The sequence below is a fragment of the Saccopteryx leptura genome, chromosome 2 (genome assembly GCF_036850995.1).
Source record: "Saccopteryx leptura isolate mSacLep1 chromosome 2, mSacLep1_pri_phased_curated, whole genome shotgun sequence".
NCBI lineage: Eukaryota > Metazoa > Chordata > Mammalia > Chiroptera > Emballonuridae > Saccopteryx > Saccopteryx leptura.
This window is the reverse complement of record NC_089504.1, coordinates 198,524,175-198,550,633: the sequence shown is the minus strand read 5'-3', so window position 1 is coordinate 198,550,633 and position 26,459 is coordinate 198,524,175. Positions and strand designations below refer to the sequence as shown.

Genomic DNA, 26,459 nt, shown 5'->3' with positions numbered 1-26,459 from the left:
CAGTTTTTTTTTAAGTCAATGCTCATCTCTATATGTAGGATATGGATATATCAATTAACAAACAAAATGTAACTGACTGCCTATTCTGTGCCTAACATTGCTAAAGCTCAGCAGAGATAAAAAGTATGTATCTCAAAATGACTGCTATAAAATTAACTGTGTCCCACCCAAAACTCATACATTGAAGCTCTAATTGCCAATACGATGGTATTTGGAGAAGGGGACACCAGAAAAATTAGACTTAGATGAGTTCATTAGGGTGGGGCTCTCATGAAGGGATATATGCCCTTATAAGAAGAAATAAGAAACACCAGAAAACTTGCTTACTTGTTCTCTCTCTCTCTCTCCTTGCATATGAAGACACAATAAGCCCTGGCTGGTTGGGTCAGTGGTAGAGGGTTGGCCTGGTGTGTGGATGTCCCAGGTTTGATTCCTGGCCAGGGCACACAGGAGAAGCACCCATCTGTTTCTCCACCCTTCCCTCTCTCCTTCCCTCTATCTCTTTCTTCCCCTCCTGCAGCCAAGGCTCCACTGGAGCAAAGTGGGCCTGAGCACTGAGGATGGCTCCATGGCGTCCACCTCAAGTGCTAGATAGAATGGCTCTGGTTGCAACACCTCAGATGGGCAGAGCATTGCCCCCTAGTGGGCTTGTTGGTTGGATCCCAGTTGGGTGCATGCAGGAGTCTGTCTGTCTGCCTCCCTGCTCCTCATTTTATAAAAATATCAAAAAAAAAAAGAATGAAAAAGAAAAAAGACACAATGAAAAAGTAGCCATCTGCAAGCCAGGAAAAGAGCCCTCACTGGGGGACCAAATACCTTGATCTTGGACATCCCAGTATCCAGAACTGTGAGAAATAAATTTATTGTTTAAGGCACCCAAACTCTAGTATTTTATTATAGCAGCATGAGCTGACTAATACAATGATATTTTAAGAAAACAGAGCAAAATATTAAGTCAGTTCAAAAACATGTATCTTCTGCTGCCTCTTATGAGGTTGATGGTTCTTTCTTCTTCAAGTCGCTGTAAATAATACATGCCTTTTCACATATTACAATCTCCTTCACTGTATCTCCTGCCAGCTATTTCTCTTTCACCCACACCAGCAGAAGCTTCTCCATTTCTTCATGGATATTTGTCCTTAATTGGGACAGAATTATAGTTACATTCGCTGGATTTGCACTTTGATGGCATCCTTTTGTTTAAGGATGGTACAAATTGTAGATGTATTGTGGTTGTACAGCCTTGCCAGTTCAATCACTCGTACACCATGCTCATGTTTTTCTATTATTTCTTACTTTACTTCTATTGACATCATTCTCTTCTTCTCACCACCAACCTTTACACTCACTTTCTTTAGCCCCATGATAGAACACAAAAAAGTTAGTAAAAAATGCAAAAATTATGCAAGAACGAGTACAGTGCATGAGATTCTACTTGATTCTGCAGGTAACGCATGAGAAAGAATGAGATGCTGGTGTTGCACTGCCGATACTGGACCCGTGTGCCAACACACCAACTAGCAGCAGCTTCCTGAATCATGACTTATATCTCAGAATTTTGCTCAGATCTCAAACAAAAATATGGACCAAGCCATAGCTCGTATCTTTTTTTTTTTTTTTTTTTTGGATTAAAAACAAAAATTTATTATCTTACAATTCTATAGGTCAGAGATTCAGCATAGGTCTCATGGGGCCAAAATCTGGATGATGGCATGGCTATGTTCCTTTCTGGTGGCTCTAGGAGAGAATTCACTTTCGTCTCCTTTCCAGCTTCTAGAGGCTGCTTGCAATTATTGGCTTGTGGCCTCATTCTTCCATCTTTAATGCGGGTAATGTAGCATCTTTCTGAGCCTGCTCTTGACATTATATCTCTTTCTTCTGGCACTCATTCTTTTGCTTCTCTTTTCTGTTTAAAGCAGGGGTCTCAAACTCACGGCCCGCGGGCTGCATGCGGCCTGCCAAACAATTTTGTGCAGCCTGCAGACTAATCCACGAAGTTCAAAATATTTTGGATAAAATTAAGTAAGCCTAGGAGCCTACTTGTATTTTTCATTTCTCTAGCATCCTAGCTAGATATTAGCTTAGTTAACAGCCACAGCTCGTATCTTAAAAAATTCATATGTTGGTCTGCTTGTATCTCAAGGTACCACTGTATACCTAAGAGAAGGATGGAGATTAAACTCTCCAGAGAGTGATGCTTTCTCTTTCATCCAGTCTGATCACATACCTTTCTGGCCTAAAAGACTCAACATGTATGTGTGTGTGTGTGTGTGTGTGTGTGTGTGTGTGTATTGCATATATATATTGCATATATATATATATTGCATATATATATATATATTGATTAGCCAATCAAATCTCTCCAGAATCCATTCACTATAGTTCTTTGAAGCCTGTCTCCTATAAGTCTTTAATGTACCTTCCATTTCATCAGACTAAGCTATCCTCAGTCTTTCCCCATTCCTCTCAATTTTTCTGGCACTGACAACTTGGAATAGTTACACACATCCATCAATTCCTTCTCTCCTTTTCACTCTATGCCACTGAAATAGGCTTCTACACCCTTTTATTTTTTCCAAATGTTTCCCTTAATGTCAGCCTGGACACCCTGATTTCCAAGTTCTATAGAAACTTCTCAGTATTCTTTCACTTCAAACACTTTACTATACAGTAAATGTTCACTTAACATAATGGATAAGTTCTTGGAACTACAATAAAACAATATATAATGAAACCAATTTTAGCATAAACTAATTGAAGAGTTAAGTTCCGAGAACATTTTATCACCATTGTAAAAGAACAACATTGAACAAAACGTTATTCAAGGACCTGCTGTATGCCTTAATAGTGATGGTTCCTCTTTTACCTGAAGGAGAAATAAAAAGTTTCCCAGACAAAAAAGAACTCAAGGAATTCATTACAACCAAACCAATACTACAGGAAATGTTAAGGGGCATGGTGTAAACAGATCAGAGTGAGAAAAGAACATAGCAAAAGAGGAATACAGCTTTAAAGAATAAAATGGCAATAAACAAATACATATCAATAAAAATCTTACATGTAAATAGATTAAATGATGCAATCAAAAGACATAGGGAAGCTGCATAGATAAGAAAACAGGACCCGTACATATGCTGTCTACAAGGGACACACCTGAAAACAAAAGATGCACATAGACTGAAGGTAAAAGGATGGAAAAAAACCATTTCATGCAAATGCAAATGAAAAAAAAGCTGGGGTAGCAATACTGATATCAGACAAAATTGATTTTAAAACAAAGAATATAGTAAGAGATAAAGAAGACCACTACATAATGATAAAGGGAGCAATCCAACAGGAAAATATAACTATTATAAATATCTACACACCTAATATAGGAGCACCTAAATATACGAAGCAACTTTGATGGATAAAAAGAGCGAGATCAACAGCAATACTATAATAGTAGGGAATTTTAATACCCCACTAACATCACTAGATATATCCTCAAGAAAGAAAATTAACAAAGAAATAGCAGACTTAAAAGACACACTACATCAACTCAATTTAATAGATATCTTCAGAACCTTTCACCCTAAAGCAGAAGATATACATTCTTTTCAAGTGCTCATGGTACATTCTCTAGGATAGACCACATATTAGGGCACAAAAGTGGTCTCAACAAATTTAAGAAGATTGAAATCATACCAAGCACTTTCTCTGATTACAATGGCATGAAACTAGAAATCAACCACAACAGAAAAGCTCAAACATTCTCGAATACATGAAAACTAAATAGCAGGTTGTTAAATAATAAATGGATTAACAATAAGATCAAAGAAGAAATAAAAAAATTCCTAGAAACAAATGGTAACGAGCATACAACTCAAAATTTATGGGACACAGCAAAAGCAGTACTGAGAAGGAAGTTCACAGCACTACAGGCACACTTTAAGAAGCTAGAAAAAGCTTCTTAAAATAACAAGCTTCTAAAAATAAACAACTTAACCCTGCATCTAAAAGAACTGGAAAAAGAACAGTAAGTAAAGCCCAAATGTAGTAGAAGGAAGGAAATAATAAATATCAGAGCAAAAATAAATGACATAGAGACTAAAGAAACAATACAGAGGATCAATGAAACTAGGAGCTGGTTCTTTGAAAAGGTAAACCAGACTGATGAACCTTTAACTAGACTCACCAAGAAAAAAAGAGAGGACTCAAATAAATAAAATTAAAATTAGAGTGGAGAAATAACAACTGACACAACAGAAATACAAAATATTGTAAGAAAATACTATGAAGAACTGTATGCCAAAACACTAGACAACCTAGATGAAATGGACAAATTCTTTGAAACATACAATCTTCCAAAACTCAATCTGGAAGAATCAGAAAACCTAAACAGACCGATTACAACAAATGAGATCAAAACAATTATCAAAAAACTCCCAACAAAGAAAAGTCCTGGGCCAGATGGCTTCACAAGTGAATCCTAACAAATATTGAAAAAAGAAGTAACTCCTATCCTTCTCAAACTATTTCAAAAAATTCAAGGGGAAGGAAGACTTACAAGCTCCTTTTATGAGGCGAGCATAATTCTTATTCCAATACGGGGCAAAGACAACACAAAGAAAGAAAATTATAGGCCAATATCCCTGATGAATATAGATGCTAAAATCCTCAACAAAATATTAGCAAATCTGATACAACAATATATGTAAAAAATCATACACCATGATCAAATGGGATTTATTCTGGGGAGGCAAGGCTGGTATAATATTCGCAAATCAATCAATGTGATTCATCACATAAACAAAAGGAAGGAGAAAAACCACATGATAATTTCAATAGATGCAGAAAAAGCATTTGATAAAATCCAGCACCCATTCATGATCAAAACTTTCAACAAAGTAAAAATACAGGGAACATACCTAAAAATGATAAAAGCCATCTATGACAAACCCACATCCAACATCATACTCAATGGGCAAAAATTAAAAGCAATCTCCTTAAGATCAGGAACAAGGCAGGGGTGTCCCCTTTCATCACTCTTATTCAACATAGTCCTGGAAGTCCTAGCCACAGCAATCAGACAAAAAGAAGAAATAAAAGTCATTCAAGTTGGAAAAGAAGAAGTAAAGCTATCATTATTTGCAGATGATATGATATTGTATATAGAAAACCCTAAAGTTTCAGTCAAAAATCTACTGGACCTGATAAATGAATTCAGCCACGTGGCAGAATATAAAATTAATACTCAGAAATCAGAGACATTTTTATACACCAACAATGAACAGTCAGAAAGAGAAATTAAGGAAATAATCCCCTTCACTATTACAACCAAAAAAATATAGTACCTAGGAGTAAATTTAACCAAGGAGACTAAAGACTTGTACTCGGAAAATTATAAAACATTGATAAAAGAAATCAAGGAAGATACAAACAAGTGGAAGCATATACTGTGCTCATGGTTAGGAAGAATAAACATCATTAAAATGTCTATATTACCCAAAGATATTTATATATTCAATGCAATACCAATTAAAATACCAATGACATACTTTAAGATATAGATCACATATTCCAAAAATTTATATGGAACCAAAAGAGAACACAAATAGCCTCAGCAATCTTAAAAAAGAAGAATAAAGTGAGAGGTATCACACTTCCTGATATCAAACTATACTACAAGGCCATTGTACTCAAAACAGCCTGGTACTGGCATAAGAACAGACACAAGAACAGACACATAAGAACAGAACGGAGAACCCAGAAATAAACCCTCAGCTCTATGGACAACTGATATTTGACAAAGGAGGTAAAGGCATACAATGGAGTAAAGACAGCCTCTTTAATAAATGGTTTTGGGAAAATTGGACATCAACCTGCAAAAAAATGAAACTAGATCACAACTTACACCATTCACAAAAATAAACTCAAAATGTATAAAAGACTTAAATGTAAACCGTAAAACCATAAGCTTCTTAGAAGAAAATAGAGGCAGTAAGCTCTCCGACATCTCTCGCAGCGATATATTTGCTGATTTATCTCCATGGGCAAGGGAAATAAAAGACAGGATAAACAAATGGGACTATATCAAACTAAAAAGCTTTTGCACAGCCAAAGACAATAAGAACAGAATAAAAAGGCAAACTACACAATGGGAGAACATATTTGACAATACGTCTGATAAGGGGTTAATAACCAAAATTTATAAAGAACTTGTAAAACTCAACACCAGGAAGACAAACAATCCTATCAAAAAATGGGCAAAAGAAATGAATAGACACTTCTCCAAAAAGGACATACAGATGGCCAATAGGCAGACGAAAAAAATGCTCAACATCACTAATTATTAGAGAAATGCAAATTAAAACCACAATGGGATATCACCTCACACTGGTCAGAATGGCGCTCATCAACAAAACAACACAGAATAAGTGCTGGTGAGGATGTGTAGAAAAGGGAACCCTCCTGCACTGCTGCACTGCTGCACTGCTGGTGGGAATATAGACTGGTGCAGCCTCTGTGGAAAACAGTATGGAGATTCCTCAAAAACTTGAAAATTGAACTGCCTTTTAACCCAGCTATCCCACTTTTAGGAATATACCCCAACAACACCATGGAACGGTTCCAGAAGGAGAAATGCACCCCCATGTTTATAGCAGCACTTTTCACAATAGGGAAGATCTGGAAACAGCCCAAAAGTCCGTCAGAGGACGAGTGGATTAAAAAGCTTTGGTACATATATATACTATGGAATCCTACTCAGCCATAAGAAATGATGACATCGGATCATTTACAATAACATGGATGGACCTTGATAACATTATACTGAGTGAAATAAGTAAATCAGAAAAAAACTAAGAACTATATGAACCCATACATAGATGGGACATAAAAATGAGACTCAGAGACATGGACAAGAATGTGATGGTAACAGGAGGTATGGTGGAGGGGTGAGGATGGGGCAAAGAAGGAGAGGGAGGGGGTAGGGGGAGGGTAGAGGGGCATAAAGAAAACCAGATAGAAGGTGATGGAAGACAATTTGACTTTGGGTGAGGGGTATGCAGCATAATCAAATGTCAAAATAATCTGGAGATGTTTTCTCAGAACATATGTACCCTGATTTATCAATGTCACTGCACTAAAACCAATAAAAATAAGTTAAAAAAACCTTTCTTTATAATGTTATGTAAATTCTTGTCATTATTACTTAAGAACCTGCCAATGGTAATATTTGGTTAAAATGCTAGGAATACCTGAGAGGTGGCATATATGCACCAAGTAATAGATATTATTACACAAAATGAACATGCATAGATTTACTCTATTGGTTATTCAATACAGCCATAAAATAAAGCAAACCTGAATTAGAGTGGTTATAAGAGATAGCTTACATAGTAAACTTCTATTAACAGATTATTTTTAAAGAACTTGCTAATGATGAAGAAGAGATGAAGTAGGAGTAAGGGTAAAAGGCAAAGATAGCATCCTTGCTTCATTGGGCAAGAAAGGCTAAGAATCAAAAGAAAATATGAATTCTTGATTCAAAAAGTTCAGTTTATTTAAATAACAATTACACTGTTAAAGCATCTAGGAAAAATAGACTAAACCTATTTTAGTAAAAAAGAGAGTGCAGAAAAACAATACACTTATTATAAAGTTATAGATAAAGCATGGATATGCTTTTTTATGTGATATTAAAATGTAGGGTATTTTCTTGTTTTGATGTCATTTAAAAAGAGCACTTTTGTTTTCACTAAAGACTTCACAAAGAACTACATTTTCATTTAATTAACCTGCAACCCAGAATATAAATATTGCAACAAGACATGACAAACTATAAGCTGAAACAAAATGTGCTGAATGTAAAATAATCATATCTAATGTTCAGAGATGCTCTTTAAAATGGCTTTACTAAACATCTAGTTTTCACCTCCAGTTTCATCTCTATCTTTCCTTTGCCTAGCAACAATATAAAATTTAAATCCTTTGCTACTCTAGAAAAATTATTGCCTTAATATTTGTAGTCTATCTTTATGATCTGTAATGTGGTTGTTAAAATGATTGTGCAAACATTTTTGCTTTAGTGCAGATGTAAGGGGGCAGGCATCAACAGTCGTTCAATATAAATGCAGGCCAGAATAATGACTGCTAGGATGTCAACAGTCACTGAACCAGTGTAGACAAAACAAAATTTGTGTGTGAATCACTGGATAGATAGCCCAAAATATCAACTTCTGCAGCAAGGTTCAGCAGGAAATAAAAATAATTGAAAAATATATATGTATATAAATAGATAGTGCTGAAGAACCTTTCAAAAGACAGGCTTCTCTATGTGAACTGAATATTATCAAACAAAGCAACTCAGGAAGGTTAACAAGAAACATAGTTATCCATGTATATTTCTATGCTCACTCTGCATTCAAACCAACTGCAATGAACTGCAATTTAACACTTTTGATGACCACCATTCTTCTGGGCATTGCACAGATCTAAGGGAAATACATCATTAACTACATATTCATCACTCTGTCCCCTTCACCCTTTATCTAGAAAACCCAAAATGGTTCACTCTAATATTCAAGTATTCTAAAAAGATTTAATTACTTAAAACTAAATCTATTTATTACCCCACATTGTTTATTGTATTACTGGGTGCTGACCTATATTGCTCACATAATTTATGTTTGTGTGGGAGTGTGGTTGCTGTTATCATTTAATGGAAACAATCTAGCTATAAGAAAAGTGAGAACAATATTTCTTTGTGTATTTCTTCAGTAATAGATATAATGAATGATAACTAATATCTATTAGATTAGTGTTTATTTTTTATGGGTTTTTTTCATTTTTTTTTGGAAGAAATAAACATTCTTTTTATCTCCTAGATAAGAAAACTAAGATCCTACATATTTAAATTTTCAAACATTTTATTTACATTTCTGGTACTACATACTTACTAACTGTATGTTTAAAAACACATGAAAACCTCATTCAAAGGGCATCACAAAGATACAGTGTTCTCTGTCTATTCTATTAGGTGCCAAACTCCTCATTCTAAAAGAACATGAATTTTAATTTGACTTTCTTCACTGGAAATAGTCTTCAATATGGCAACAAAGAAAACCAACCCTTTTACAGACATTTGAGAATTAGTCTTAGTAAATAATAACCCATGGCTCTCTTTCACTTTTATAATACATTTCGTCCTTGCTATTCACTTTATAAAGACACAAATAATTTGAAAGAACAGCAGTGGGAAACTCACTCTACTGTTCTGAAGCCCCATTCCCATGAATATTTCAGAAATCTCTTGTGTGTTCTGTTCTTCAGAGTTGAGTGGTCTGAAAAATATACCCCTAGAAAAATGTCCAAAGGAAAGGATGAGTGAAGGTGTGAAGAGTATAAGAGGTAAGGAAGGTGAGGATGAAAATAGCACTATTCTTAAATAGAAACCAAAGTCACTTTTCATCCCATTATAAAACTTGGTTGAACTGTGTGGATTTTCATATTTAAGGAAAGTAGGAAACTTTAAAACTGAACTGTTGACACAATAGTATTAAAGCTAAACCATGTCAAATGGAATTCCATATATGCAACTAAGACATTATTAAACATATAACCATACCCAGGTCCAAATTTACACTTGTTTCTATATATTTTATGTCCACCCTATAGATCAGGGGCACCCAAACTTTTTACACAGGGGGCCAGTTCACTGTCCCTCAGACTGTTGGAGGGCCAGACTATAAAAAAAACTATGAACAAATCCCTATGCACACTGCACATATCTTATTTTAATTAAAAAAACAAAACGGGAACAAATACAATATTTAAAATAAAGAACAAGTAAATTTAAATCAACAATCTGACCAGTATTTCAATGAGAACTATGAGCCTGCTTTTGGCTAATGAGATGGTCAATGTTCGGTTTTATATTTGTCAGTGCTAGCCGTAACAAGTGATATGACAAGCTTCCGGAGCCCTGACGTGCGTGCCCCGTGTCACCAGAAGTAGTACTGTATGTGAACGACACAGCACTTTGCGATGCTGCCATATACAGTACTCATCTCACTAACCACCAATGAAAGAGATGCCCCTTCCGGAAGTGCAGCGGTGGCCACATAAATGGCCTCAGGGGACCGCATGCAGCCTGTGGGCTATAGTTTGGGGACCCCTGCTATAGACTATAGCTTAATTTTCATCTCAATTGCAGGGTCACTCAGTTAATAATGGATTTAAAACTAAAGTGAGCCAGAATTATGATCATTGTAGAAGCGGGGTTATGGGTACATGAAAATTTACTATATAAATCACTATACTTTATTGTATCTTTGAAATTTTCATAATTTCCATAATAAATTTCCATTAAAAATTAGCCTAAATCCCACGAAAACCATGTGAAGACACAGAAAAGTTGATGTAAAGTCACTCCCTCAGAAATAATGGTTATGTGAAGACAGAGGTAAAAATTAGAGTAATGCAGCAATATAAGCCAAGGAATTTCAAAGTGTTCCAATTACCAAAAGCAAAGCAGAGGTGAGGAAGACCCTTCTCCTAGAGCTTCTGAAGAAACGAGGACCCTGTCAACACACTAACCAGAATTCTAGCCTCCAACTTTTGAGAGGATAAATTCCTGTTTTTTAAAGCACCTAATTTGTGGTAATTTTTTCCAGCAATTCTAGGAAACTAATACAGCACCCATGAAAATATTACAGTGAGCCTCACACTTTATGGTTAAAACATAAACATGTTCCTCTAAGAATGGGAAATAGACACGGATGTCTGCTTCAATCCTTCTATTTAACATTGGGTTTGAGATTCTATTTGGCATAGTAAGGCAAGAAAAGGCAAAAAAGGCATACAGATTGAAACATATAGAGAAAAACATTTTTTAATTGCAGCAAACATGATCTCATATGTAAAAAAATCCCATAAAGTCTGAAAAATATCCTAATTAATAAGTAGGTTTGACAAGTTGCACAATATAAAACATCTACTAATTTTTAACAAAATATGTACAAAACCTGAATGTTGTAAATTACTAAATGTTAAGAAAAATTCAAGCAGACCTGAATAAACGAACCAATATTATCACCCCATGGATTGGAAAACTCAATATTGTTAAGATGTCAATTTACTCCAAATTAGTCTACAGATTTGATGCAATCTCAAACAAAATCCCAACAGGTTTTTTCTTATAGAAATTGACAAACTAGATCTAGAATTTACATGGAAATGCAAAAAAAAAAAAAAAAAAAAACTTGAATAGTCAAAACTATTAAAAGTAAAAAGAAAAATGTTGGAGAAATGACACTATATGATTTGAAGGTTTACAAGAAAGCTATAGTAATTAAGACAATATGGTATTGGGATAAAGACAGAGATGAATAAAAAATAATAAACAGTTCAGAAATAAATTCACACATAAATAATCAATAAATTTTCAACAAAGGTAACAAGGTAAATTAGTAGGCACAGACAAACTCTTTAACAAATGGTAATAGGGACAATTAGATATTCATTAGAAAAATAAACCCAAGCCTTCACTCTCAAGACACAGAAAAAAATTACTCAAAATAGATCATACATCTAAAACTAAAAACTCCTGGAGAAAACATAAGATAAAATCTTGACTACCTTAATTAGGCAAAGATTTCTTAGAATATAGAAAGCTTTAAACATAAAAGTAAAAAACTGATAAAATGGACTTAATCCAAATAAAAACATCTGCTTTTGGAAAAATATCATTTAGAATATTAAAAGGCAAACCACAAACTGGGATAAAAAATATTTATAATGCATATATTAGTCCTGATAAAGAACTAATATCTAGAAAGAATTTTCACAACTCAGTAATTAGAAGACAAGCCACTCAATTTTCTAAATTGCCAAAATGATTTTAAGAAATATTTCTCAAAATAAGATGCAGAAATAACTAATAATGAAAATAATGCTCAGCATCACTAATCATTATGAAAATAAAAAAATAAAACTACAATAATAAGGTAATGCATGCACCCTAGGATGACTAAAAATTTTTTTAAGTTGATAAAAACAAGTGTCAGTGAACATGATTAATAGCCAGAGTTCCATATATTGCTGATGGAAGTATAAAACCCCTCTGTTTTACATTTTGGAAAACAGGTTAGCACTTCCATAAAAATTAAACATATTGCATATTTATCATATAATATAGCAATCTAACTCCTAGTTATCAACAGGCAAATAAATAAATTTTGGCATATTCATTCAATAGAATACTACTCAACAATTAAACATCAGTTATTAATAAGTAAAAAACATAAATTTTCAAACCATTATTATAAGCAAAAGACTCAAGACACAAAAGCATATACTGTAGGATTCTACTTACTTGAAGTTCTAGGACAGACAAAACAAATATATGGTGGCAAAAGGTTGCCTGGGCTTGGAGGGGATGGCAATATACTATCAGGGCAAAAGGGAAATTAGAGGGATGTTGGAAATATTCTGTATCTTAATTTTAGTGACAGTTACATGGGTAAATTCTCTAGTTAACTGACCAATCAAGGAGAAAGTTTTTGACCTACCTTCTCTAACAGCTTTTATGACCATAACTCATAACATCAATGGGTACATTGTGTTCTCTTAGTTGGTCTAAAGTTGTACTAGAAGAGGAATAGTCCCTGCACAAAATGGACTTTTATGCTTGATTTACTCAAGGGTCACTAACTTACCCTTCTCACTTGTGGTGATACATGGAGAACAGGGCAACACTGAAAGAGATCACATTCTTGGAATAGAGTGAATATAACCTGAAGAGTTCAAGAAAAGACAGGCTTAAAAAGGTCTTGTTCTATTTTTAAGATTCTGAACAGTAGATTTAACATATTCAGAAAACTAATTATGATAAGACTTGGATTTGTGGTCATCATCAATAAAGCACAATAACAACCTTCAAGGGAGTCATTGTAAACTAGTAATCATGGGTGGCACAATGAATAATGCAGCATCATGATTATGATGTGACTAGCAAAAATAAATGATATCTGGGAACTAGAAAAGAAAATATCTAGTGTTTTAATATCAACTCTGTACTGCTATCTGTTACTAATGGTGGGAGATATGAAATTAACCAGAAATGGCTCATCAATAATAAAGAATATAAAGTCATGGTTCCTGGACCTGAACAGGAAGAGATATTGCCAGATACCATGAACAATCTTCTCATGCAATGATTCATAATAAGCAAATACACAGATGCCTCTTCTCCACCCCTATTCCAAATCTTCATCAATAATCACTAAACCTCATACGACTCCATTAATTTAGTAGTACATTTTTCAAAATAAAATTCTACAAATACAGATCTGCAAGAAATTATTTTCTCTGGGCCCTATGTACTCGACAGGCAGCCCTGTGTGGAGATAATTCATTTGTTCACCTTAATTTTATCTGTAAAGTAAAAGTTAAGGTCATCTACCATAGTGAGAAGGGTAAAGTTTTTGGAGAGGCTTGAAAAGAGTTGTGAAGGTTTACTAGTCATTACTGATTAATAAGAGACAGACCAGTTTGTGGCCACATAAATCAAGACCAGTTTTAAGGACCGGTTAACTGTAGAGACAATAAATTTGTATTTAGTCTATATATTTGAGGAATTTATTTGATCAATTCTCAACAGCTCAGATATAAAAGACAATGAAATTACTTGTAGGCCAAGGACAAGACACATGTAGCAGAAAGAAGATCCAAGGGAACTAAGAGAAGTTCAGGGTTCCACGGGTTCCAGGGTGAATAATGAAGTAAGGTGAGAGAGAAGTGCAATAGTTCTTGGATATAAAATCCAGAGCACAACAAAGGTGGTGGACCTCTAGCATAATGGAGAGCAAAAGATGAGAAGAGCCAAGTGACAAGTAATTGGTATTTTAAGGATTATGAATAGATGGCATAAACCTCTTAGGGAAGCTTTTTGCCACAAAAGTTTATGATTAATGGTGTTTTACTTTCCTATTTATGGTATAACAAATTATAGAAACTTAGTGGTTTAACTCATCTTACAATTCTTGCAGTCAGAAGTTTGAAACAGTTTCACTGGGCTGAAATCAAAGATGTCAGTTTCACAGGACTGCAATCAAGGGATTGAGGGAAGGATCTGCTCCCATGCTTGTTCAAATCTACAGAGGCCACCTACATTTTTTCACTCATAGCTCTTTCTTCCATCTTCAAAGCCAGAAGCATAGCATCTTCTCTTGTCTCTGAGCTCTGCCTCCTTCCTTATAATTTCTTTCTCCCTGATTCTTAACTTCCCTTATTAGGATCCTTGTCATGATGTTAGGCCCACCCACATAACTGACAATAGTCTCCCCAGCTCAAGTTCTAGAACTTAATACATCTTCAAAATTTCTTTTTACCAGTTAATGTAACATATTCTCAGGTGCTGGGTATTATAATTTGGACATTTGGGAGGGGTGAGGAGGGCACCAAACTACCATAGATGGTGTACTGAGAGAATAAATACTTCCAGCTGGAGAGTTCCAGGGGGCATTTATAGTCACAAGGAGAGGCAGGGGTAGCTAGAAAAACAAAAGTAAAAATAGTAGTGTCAAAAAGTTTAGCAACTACAGTACTTTAATGTGGAAAGAGGGTCCTAGAAGTAAGTAAGTAGTGAGAATTAAAGTTAAGCAAGGTTGGAAATTGTCCCAGTAGAGCTCGAGCTCTACATCAATCAGGTGTCCCCTATTCAACTTCCCCACACTGTGGAACACTCCTGCTTAACAGCAGGGCTGGCAGCCTCTTCCGGACTACTCTTGAGGTGGCTATGAGGATTCTACTTATCAGTGCCGACACCAACTGCCACCAGAGGAAAGACATGACCAATACACAAGTTAGTTACAAGAATCACACAGGCAGTTTATTACTTACAAATCCTTCGGTGTGCCTGGGTACAGCGGGTCCCTGTCAGCATGCTCCTCTCAGCTCTCTTTGATCAGAGGGGCATGGAGATGGTCCACATTCATGTTGGAGTCTGGGCAACTACTGCAGCATGGGGCCCCTCAGCTTTAGTAGCTTTTCTGGCCAAGCCTTCTAACAGATGTCAATCTACAGGATTATCACCTCAAACCACCTTCTAACAGGTGTCAATTTACAGAATTATCACCTCAAGCCACCTTTTTGGGAGTTCCTAGCAGGGAGCCCTTTTTATGTTAATCTACTGTAATGTTACATCAAGCCACTTTTAAGATGTTCTTAGGGAAGCTTCTTGTTTATGTTAACTTACAAAGTTATGACATCAAGCCACTTATTATCTACCTATAACTTCACACACACACTAACTTGGCCCTGCTCAAAAGTCAGAGTATGTTTATCATATTGGTACATGCTATATTAATTCCTATCCAGATGGCACAACTTTATTTAATTTCCTTGATTTTAATATTATATCTTAATTACTTTTATATATTGTTTTATATTTCTATATATTAAATTGCTATAACATTATATTACTGCAACAGAAATATGGGCGAGAACAACAGATAGAAGTACCACTAAACTGATGATGATGAGTGGCAGTATTGTGGAATTACCTGGATTTACGACTGAAACAGATCTGTGGTGTCAAGACTGAGCCATGTCACACACATTATAGAGTGCTGACAGATTCACATGAGGGGTCTGTGATAGAAGTTTCCAGGTAAAGTGACTGGGCTTTATGCTATTTATTTCAATCAGTAAACAAATCTGCAATGCCTCAAGAGATTAGTGTATTTTTTTTCATGTTTTCTCATATATAAGAAAGGACACTTCATTTTATGGCAAGCTTTAGAAAATTATAACATTGAAACCTCTTATTTTCTCCAAAATGTATAAATTTAGAGTTAATTCTGAAACTATCATTATAGTGGAAGGAAAATTTCCTGTATTTCATACATTGCATGATGTAATTATTCCATAGGCTCAAGCTAATAGAATGAGAGTATCAATATAAATTATGTCAACCTTAAATGGTACATTTGAAGAAAAAATTTAAAAAACAACAGAAAACCTTGTATAAATATCCTATAAAAATCCTGGTATCATGGTTCCTAGTTAAATACTGCCCATAATTTGCAAGCTATCCTACTAAGTTTAAACATTTTCATTATTTTTATTTCCATACTCACCAAGAAAAAAAGAGAGAGGACTCAAACAAATAATATTAGAAATGAGAGTGGAGAAATAACAACTGACACAACAGAAATACAAAATATTGTTAGAAAATACTATGAAGAACTGTATGCCAAAACACTAGACAACCTAGATGAAATGGACAAATTCCTTGAAACATACAATCTTCCAAAAATCAATCTGGAAGAACAGAAAACCTAAACAAACCGATTACAACAAATGAGATCAAAACAATTATCAAAAAACTCCCAACAAAGAAAAGTCCTGGGCCTGATGGCTTCACAAGTGAATTCTACCAAATATTCAAAGAAGAACCAACTCCTATCCTTCTCAAGCTATTTCAAAAAATTCAAGAGGAAGGAAGACTTCCAAGCTCCTTTTATGAGGCGAGCATAATTCTTATTCCAATACAGGGCAAAGACAACACAAAGAAAGAAAATTATAGGCCAATATCCCTGATGAATATAGATGCTAAAATCCTCAACAAAATATTAGCAAACTGGATCCAACAATATATGGAAAAAATCATACACCATGATCAAGTGAAATTTATTCTGAGGAGGCAAGGCTGGTACAATATTCGCAAATCAATCAATGTGATTCATCACATAAACAAAAGGAAGGAGAAAAACCACATGATAATTTCAATAGATGCAGAAAAAGCATTTGATAAAATCCAGTACCCATTCATGATCAAAACTCTCAGCAAAGTAGGACTACAGGGAACATACCTCAACATGATAAAAGCCATCTATGACAAATCCACAGCCAACATCATACTCAATGGGCAAAAATTAAAAGCAATCCCCTTAAGATCAGGAACAAGGCAGGGGTGCCCCTTTTCCATTGATTTTCATCCAAAATGGTACAGAAGCCATGATGCTGAGTGAACCTACACAGTACAACCTTGGTTTTAATCTTTTCATTTCTTAGGCAAATCCACTTTTTCTATTTTGTTGAAAACGTTAAAACAAAAAGGAAATAAATCTCTGTGCCTTAATTCTAAGAACACTTGGATGAACCACAAGATGGGAAGTTGTATGGTGGCCTTTTGCTCTTTTCTCCAACCTTCTGACCCAACTGTGAGAAGAACCTCTAATCCCAAGAGTCAATTTCATCTCATCTAAGAGCAAAACTTGAATGAAACAACCAATAAGTGAGTCTGACTGGCTGGTAATGACCACTAAAGCATTGTCAAATCATCAGCAATTCTCTTTCAGAAACACACAAGAGATGGATTAACATTTTCTTCTTTGTTATAACCAAGAAAAATGATATATACAATTTAAGTGTAAGGAGTTTATTTTTTTTCTTTCTAATTTTTCCTCTGTAGACTTCTTTTTCTCCCTGTGTAACCTGTAGTTGAATGTCAGAAACTTTCACATAAGCCTTACAAAGCAATAAACAAACTATAAATAATGGGTAAATAAATATATATTTCTTAAGTATGAGGTACTTCACTCACAACCTAGAGAAAGGTAGTTCAAACCTGAAGTCTAGAGAGAGAGTATTGGGTCAATAGGTGATTTTGTTCTACAGAGTATAACAGAAATAAAAATTAAAGCTTTCTTTGTTTTGGAATGAGTTTTATCATCTTAGTGTGGTAATACTGGTCTGACTGGCAATAATATAATTTATAGTTAATTATGAGAAGGGAAATAAATTAGTACTTAAAACAAATTGGTTGTTAAACATAGTCATGGGGATGTAAAGTCATAGGGAATATAGTCAATAATATTGTAATAACTACATATGGTATCAGATGAGTACTAGATTTATTGAGGCAATCATAATATATAAATGTCTAATTACTATGTTGTGCAACTGAAATAACATAATATTGTATGACAACTATAAGTACAAAATAAAAAAGTATTTTTTTTTAAATTAGTACTTAAATGTATATATTTTTTCTATGTAGTACATCTTTTAGAATAGCATTTTTCAAACTCTGGATCTTTAAATTAATTTAGTGTATCCTAACTAGTATTTTTTAGTAAAACAAAATAGAAATATCTAGAAAGTTTTAAATAGTAAAAGTGTGCATTATTTTTTTCACACTGTATTTCAGTTTTGGTAAATAAGTACACATAAACGTGTGTTCACTTTTGGGAAAATAAAATGTATTTCTTAATTGTAGATTGTAAAGCCAGTTGCTGCGGCCACCATCACAGCTGCCTGGCCCATGCAGGTTTGCATTAGATTCGGACAGATGGTAATGAAAAAATAGAGCCAAGAACTGGTGGGCCATTACCTTTAATCCTAGCTTGCACTCGGCGGGCAAGTAAAAACATACACTGGGTTCCAAAACCCACTTATTCAGTGCTCACAAAGCTACTGACTTTGTTTCCTAGAATCAAAGGTTTCTAGCTCACCAGCCTTATTCACCTCTGTTCCCCATCTCCTTCTCTCTGCACAAACTCTCCACAAACTGGCTTCTCCTTCAATACTCCGCCATCTTGGCTGCTTCTCCTGGCCTCCTCCATGTGTCCTCTAATGCTAATCTCAGGAATCAAGAGAGCAAGCTCCCAGTCTGTCCCACTTTACAGTATAGAAATCAAAACCTTTAATCTAATATACAAACAAGGAAGTCTCTGATACAAAGTCACTCATCTGAGGCATAATGGGATTCCTCATGAGAGTGCACCACCCCGCATCAAAAAGGGTGGGGAAGGCTTAGTCCTAAAACCAAGCCCCCGGCTATAAGGATCCTACCTGCCCACAGCCCAGCCTCAACACACATTAATATCACCTGGGTGATGAGCCTCCATGTGGGTAGCGCCATCTTTAACAAAGTGAGCATAATATATTTTATCTGCTCAACATAGATTATTGTTATCGTTAAAACAGATTACATTTTAACATCGGGGTACCTGAGGAAAATAATTATAATGGCATTCTCTTTGTATAGGAAGCCCCTAGGCAGGCTGCAGGAAAGATGAGTGAGGGTCATGAATGACAGTGGATAAACAGGATCAATTGTGGTAAAATTCCTATCTAAGTATGAAATAAATATTGTAGGCAACACCTCAGAGAGGTCACTGAAATACACTGTGACTGATACACATCATAAAATCACCATAATAAGTTTGTTTCTTATTGCCAGTCTATTTTCTCAATAACTTTTTTCTTAATCTTGTGATTAGCCCAAAATGCAAATATTTAATTACATTTAGTCATCATTTAACAAAAACAATGTATTTTAAGGAATGGTAAGTTCTCCTGTGATTATTAATAAATATAGTTTAAGAATCATTTAAAAGATAGTACTCTTAAATTTAAAAGTCATTTCTGTCTTCCTTCAAATTAAAAATAGCTTTTAAAAGAGAATAGAATTCCAGGATGTCACCTCTTCATTACTAGGTTTCAGATCCCTTGAAATATAAACCCTGATTCATGCATAAATCTCAAAGTCATTCACTCAGTAGAAAAAGGGCTTGCCCTTTAACGGAAGATAGAAATATATTAGCACAATCCAACCTTGTACACACTATTTGGGCAATTTATTATTCCGAAATTTGCCTTCTCTAGTGCTGTTTCCACAAACAAAACATCATTAGAAAATGTTTATTTTCCAAGTCTCTTTGCATAAGTTAAATGCAAACTAGAACAGTTAGCTTAAATATTAGATATTTAAACCTCTAATAAGAAGAAAAATCTCAAATAAACAACCTACCTTTACACCTCTAGGAACAGAAAAAGAAGAAAAAATGAAGTACAAAGTCAGAAAATGTAAGTAGATAATTTAGGAACTTCAGACATATATTTTTTAAAAGGATTTAAAAAATGTTCAGCTATAATCAGCTGAGCTATTAATAGTAATAAAACTAAGTAAAAGTAATTTAATGTGCTAAATGTCTCACCTTGACTAATTAGTAGATTCAGAATAATTTTATACTGAGAGGTCTGGAATGTGTTAATGAATATTCTAACAGTGGTAGTCTATGATAATCCCCCCCAAAATTACGACTTGAACTGAGTGCTGAAAGCAAGTGGGAACTGCAAAATCCTTTCCCCTTTAGTGAGGACCTATAGTTTCAAACCCTGGGGGAAATGAGTAGTGACAAGCCAAGTAGCTCCTGAAGAAACAAAAGAAATAGGGAAAAGATAATCTTCAAAACAAAAATGTCTTTAAACTACATTTTCAAGTTTAACTCTTCATCTAAAATGTTTAAATTTAGGCTAAGAAAAAGAATGGACTTTTCTCATCACATTAAATTAATACACTTTGGCTCTCAGGCATCTAAATAAAGTAAACTAAGAGTAGAGTTTGTTTATCTTTGTGCTCACATTTTCAAAATACTTCTATCTGGACCTATCACTGGAAGTGCTTCCACCAAGTGTATTTCTTTAGAAATAAAGGGAGGAAAAGATGGTCATGATGTTTGGCTTTTTAAAATGAAACTGAAGAGTAAACTCAGTAGAAATTACCATAACAATACATGTAGTTTCTAAAGGACCTAATGATTCTCCTCCCTGCTACATTCCCACTGCCCTGATACCTCAGAACTCCTGGAAATGCAGAAGAGCATCCTCAGGTGTGCAGGGCAGCCCTCAGGCAGCTATCTAACCCAAGTGTACATCTGAGATGTCTACAGTTGGCCCTCTTTTGTACCTTTCTCCCATCAATACTTCATCTTTACTTTCTGAAGTTGGTTACAGGTACCAGTACTTCAAGACATTCACCATGTGTCAATCAATCTACACCCTGATTAATAGCAATTATGTCAAAGACTCAGTGCTTGGGGCTTAGAAGAGGAACAACAGAGCTAATGATAACCAATATTTATTCAGTTGTTGAACTCCTTACATGCATTGCCTCATTCAATGCTATCCATAGCTTAATATACCACTGAACCATATTTACATTTACATAATGTGAGAAACTGAGGTTCACATAGGTACATTTTACTTTGCAGAGCTAGTAATTGGTAAAGTCCAGATAGAAATTCACACAGTATAATAACAGCTTATTGCCTTAACCACTAGTCTATACTGTCTGTTAACAAAGAAGAGAAAAAACAACAATTATCTAATAGTATATAATTTTGAAGTGATATTAGCATATAGAAATTTGAACAAATGACCAACTATACAAAACAAAACCTAGAAAACACACCATAAATCCTAGCCCAGGAACTGAAAAGAGGCAGAGAATTGGTGCAATGTCTTATTTCCCCAACTTTGTGCTGTGACAAGGTTGTGGCCCATTTTGGATCTATACAACCCATAGTAAGGAAAAAATGAACAAGAACATGAATCTGTGAAAACAAAGAATGAGATCTACAGAGGCTTCATATCTTAGGATCAACCAAAAACAAAAATATGGTTAATATATATAAAGATATAAAATAAGTAATTCTAAGTATGAATTAAGAACAAATATGACTGAACAGGCCCTGACCAGTTAGCTTAGTTAGTAGAACATTGTCCCGAAAGGCCAAGGTTGCAGGTTTTATTCTCAGTCAGGGCATATATAGGAAGCAACTAGTGAATGCACAACTCAGAGGAAGAACAAATGAATGCTTCCCTCTCTTTCTCTCTCTCTGTCTCTTCCTCTCCATGTCTCTCTAAAATCAATCAATACAAAAAATTTTTAAAAATACAATTGGAAAGATATGAAAAGCAGACAATTAGAACTTACATAAATAAAAACATGTTATGAGGGAACCCGGGAAGTGGATTCGGAAATGCATACAAAATCCTGGCCTATGGTGGCGCAGTGGCAGGCGTCCCCAAACTATGGCCCGTGGGCCGCATGCGGCCCCCTGAGGCCATTTATCTGGCCCCTGCCGCACTTCCGGAAGGGGCACCTCTTTCATTGGTGGTCAGTGAGAGGAGCACTGTATGTGGCAGCCCTCCAACAGTCTGAGGGACAGTGAACTGGCCCCCTGTGTAAAAAGTTTGGGGACCCCTGGTAGAGCATCAACCTGGAACGCTGAGGTCGCAAATTTGAAACCTCAAGCTTGCCTGGTACAGGCACATATGAGAAACAATTATGAGTTGATGCTTCCCATTCATCCCCCCATGCCTTTCTCTCTCTCTCCTCTCTCTAAAATCAATAATAAAATATTTTAAAATAATAAATATAATAAAATGCATACAGAAAATCAAAGAACCAATATTCACTCATATAGTCCTCATGTTGATAATTTGACGGGGCTTAAAATATATTAAGAAGTATATAAAAAGCTTTAGTATTCTTTTTCTTTTAAAAAATGTTTAATATTTAAAATGTGTGCCATTGTTATAGAGCTAAACCAGTTGACTAGAAAGCAGAAATACAGATCAACGCATGTGTAATACCCTAATATGACAGTGATGAATTGTACATCAGAGAAGAAAAATTATATTCAGAAAATGGTGAGGGGAACATTGATTACCATGCACAGAAATCAATTCTTGATGGATTCACAAGGTAAATAGGAAAGGCAAAATTTCAAAACTTTAATAAAAATTAAAGAAAGAATTTATCACCTTGCAGAAAAAAACTGTATCTTTTTTTTTGGTGACGGAGAAAGAGAGAGAGACAGAGAGGACAGCAGACAGGCAGGAAGGGAGAGAGATGAGAAGCATCAATTGTTCATTGCAGCTCCTTAATCTCCTTAGTTGTTCATTGCTTTCTCATATGTGCCTTGACTGGGGGGCTCTAGCAGAGCAAGTGACCTAGGGCTCAAGCTAGCGATGTTGGGCCTCAAGCCAGCGACCCTGGGCTTCAAGCCAGCAACCTTGGGCTCAAACCAACGACCATGGGGTCATGTCTATGATCCCACGCTCAAGTCAATGACCCTGTGCCTAAGCTGGTGAGCCCGCACTCAAGCCGGATGAGCCTGCCCTCACACCAGCAACCTTGGGGTTTCGAAACTGGATCTTCCGCATCCCAGTCCGATGCTCTATTCACTGCACCACTGCCTGGTCAGGCAGAAAGCTGTATCTTAAGACATAAATATTACAATCATTTTTAAGGAGTTTGAGCTAAATAAACTGGAATTTTCATCCATCAAAAGACATAAATAAAAGGACAAGCCCCAAACTGGAAGAATATATTTGCAAGACTGGTAAACAACAAGTATGCATACGCAGAACATAAAAAGAACACAAAAGCAATAAGAAATTGCCCTGGCTGGTTGGCTCAGTGGTAGAGCATCGGCCTGGCATGCAAGGGGTCCCCGGTTTGATTCCCGGCCAGGGCACACAGGAGAAGCACCCATCTGCTTCTCCACTCCTCCCCCTCTCCTTCCTCTCTGTCTCTCTCTTCCCCTCCAGCAGCGAGGCTCCATTGGAGCAAGGATGGCCCGGGTGCTGGGGATGGCTCCTTGGCCTCTGTCCCGGGCGCTGGGGTGGCTCTGGTCTCAGCAGAGCGATGCCCCGGAGGGGCAGAGCATCGCCCCCTGGTGGGCAGAGTGTCGCCCCCTGGTGGGCGTGCCGGGTGGATCCCGGTCGGGCGCATGTGGGAGTCTGTCTGACTGTCTCTCCCCGTTTCCAGCTTCGGAAAAATACAAAAAAAAAAAAAAAAATTAATAGAAAAAAATGAACAAAAAATATAAACAGGAATCTCACAAAAGGGCAAAGCTCAAATAGCTCATACTCATTTTAAAAGACATACCATTAGTATTTGGGGAAATAAAAATTTAAATTACACAGTATTATTTTACACCCATATATTATCAAAAATAAAAGTCTTACAATGCCAAGTGGTAGTGAAGATGTATAACAATAGGAACATATATAAACAACTGGTGAGACTGTAAATTAGTACAATCACTTTGAAAACTCACTTGGCACTAACCTACTGAAGTTAGGAAATGAGCCTACCCCATAACCCATGCATTTTATTCTTAAATACACACCCGAGAGAAGCCCTCAAGTATGGCATCAGAAGACATGTAACAGAACATTAATAACATTTTCATAACATCAAAAAAAAAATCCTGGAAACACCCAATGACTGGAGAATAGATATACATATCATACTCTATTCACAGAAGACTGTCACTCTTAATGAATTAACTGGAGCTACATGCATCAACATGGATGATTCTCAAAAGCATGTGTGACATAAAGCAAGGAGTAAATAATATGCAGCATATTTCATATAAGAAATCATAAATATCCAAAACTAATTATATTCTTGGAAATGTATGCATGCATATTTAAACTAAATGAAAACCAAGGGAATTACAAGCACAAAATCCAGGGCAGCATCGGCAGGGATGCAGGGGCCTGTGATGGCAAAGGGAACATAGGCAACTTCAGACTTCTTAACATGGGTAGTAAAACCCTCTTCTGGGCATTTCAGAGATTCACGGTTAGGTGCCCCTATTGACACTGGACTTCCAAAGGTCTTGCTGCACTAAACCCTTACAAATAGAAACTGACAGTATTTTACATGATAATACTAAGACAGTTTTATAAGAGATTATGCTAAAAGGCTCAGTAAAGTAACAGATCTTATCAAGAGGGAAGCTTAAATAAAGTTATCATCCTGAAACTATTCAATGTTTTACTTGGCACATTCTGTCCACTCAGTATATTCTAGCATTTCCAGCTACCCATGTGAACTTAAAGGGTTCTGGTCTGCAGTGCATGGATAGCAGCGCCGTGGGTTATATATAGCAAAGGTAGTAATTTTGACACTACAGCTTCAGATCCAGCTCTGCAGATCACCTGAGAGACTGGTTCTTCCTCATTTCTGCACATTGGCATCATCTGCCTTGGTCTGCTATCCTTGTTTGTTTTCTTGCCTTTCCTTTTCCTTATACTAAAAAGTCTGATCTAGAACTAGTTACCAGAACTTTAGGCTTTATTTATTTATTATTTATTTACTGTACATGGTCCATCCTTAGTTCTTTTTCCACATGTAAGGGCTTTTGATCTTAGGCTTCCTACAACACAACAAATTTACAGTAAGCAGATAAGAAATGTAATTGCTTCATGATGTCTCGAGTATGCATGTACCCCAAACAGATGGAAACCCATTTTATGATGTCACTTTCTATTCCCTTTTATAGTGCAGTTACTTCATTATATTTCTTTTTTAATTGTGTGTATGTAAATTTGTGACAAATCTATTGTCAGAGAATGAAATATTTATTATTAAAAGCTGTGTAGTGTGTGTAGACAGGTGGTCATTTCACTATGATTTATTACACCTATCATATCTCTGTGAAATCGTTCATAATAATAAAAAAAGAACCCCTTTCTTCAAACATTGTTGGAGAAGGGCAATATCCAGAGATTAGCTGGACACTGGGGGAAGGAAAGGGGCAGCCCAAGGAGAGAAATCCCAGCTGACTTGGACTAAAGACACTATGCTGAGAAGGAGCGAGGGGCCCCTCCACCTCCTCCAGCCCGAAACCGCCCCCACAGCCAGGTACCTGGAGGGCGGGGCGGGACAGTTTTCAGAACGCCTGAAAGCCCTACCTTTCCTTCATCTTCCATGAAAGCGGTCAGAAGGGAGTCAATAATGTGTTACTGGCTTTCCACCACAGATTTTATGGTCAAGAATGAACCCTCTACCTACGTGAAGTCTCCCCCTGCGAGAATTTTTCCGCAGTTGACCACCAGGAGACATCGGATGGTTGACCTGTGGCGCGATAAGGAAGGGAAAGCACGGAGCACAAGCCCAACCATCACGCATGCGCACGCCCAAGCCGCAGACCCTGAGAAGGGAGGCCAGAATTAGCTGTAAGAGTAAGTAAACGGCAGGGACACAATGTGAGTTGTGTTAGTTTCATCAGCGATGAAAATTAGTTGGGGACTCAGATTTGGAAATTTAGGCTCAGCAAAAGCATGTCATTAGTGGAAATAGTTAAAACACTTTACTTCCTAAGTGACCAAAATAAGGATCTTGATCAGAGAGGAAACAAACAAAAGTCACATGGCCGCCTGACCAGGCGGTGGTGCAGTGGATAGAGCATTGAACTGGAATGCGGAGGATCCAGGTTCGAGACCCCGAGGTCGCCAGCTTGAGCGTGGGCTCATCTGCTTTGAGCAAAGCTCACCAGCTTGGACCCAAGGTCGCTGGCTAGAGCAAGAAGTCACTTGGTCTCTGTAGCCCCACGTTCAAGGCACATATGAGAAAGCAAGCAACGAACAACTAAGGTGTTCCAAGGAAAAACTAATGATTGATGCTTCTCATCTCTCTCCCTTCCTGTCTGTCTGCCCCTATCTATCCCTCTCTCTGACTCTCTCTGTCTCTGTAAAAAAAAAAAAAAAAAAAAGTCATATGTTCTGCAGCTCAGTCTAAAAACAGTGATTTTTAACATATGCTGCAAGAATTTTTAAAACATGCAATACTTATTTAGTCAGGGGTACTGACCTCTTTTCTA

At 36.2% G+C, this 26,459-nt stretch overlaps 1 pseudogene; it reads left to right on the top strand.

Annotated features, from left to right (window-relative positions):
• LOC136393950 (coiled-coil domain-containing protein 66-like) overlaps positions 1-25,813 on the top strand; it is a 38,617-nt pseudogene extending 12,804 nt beyond the window's left edge.
• Positions 25,814-26,459: the final 646 nt, after the last annotated feature.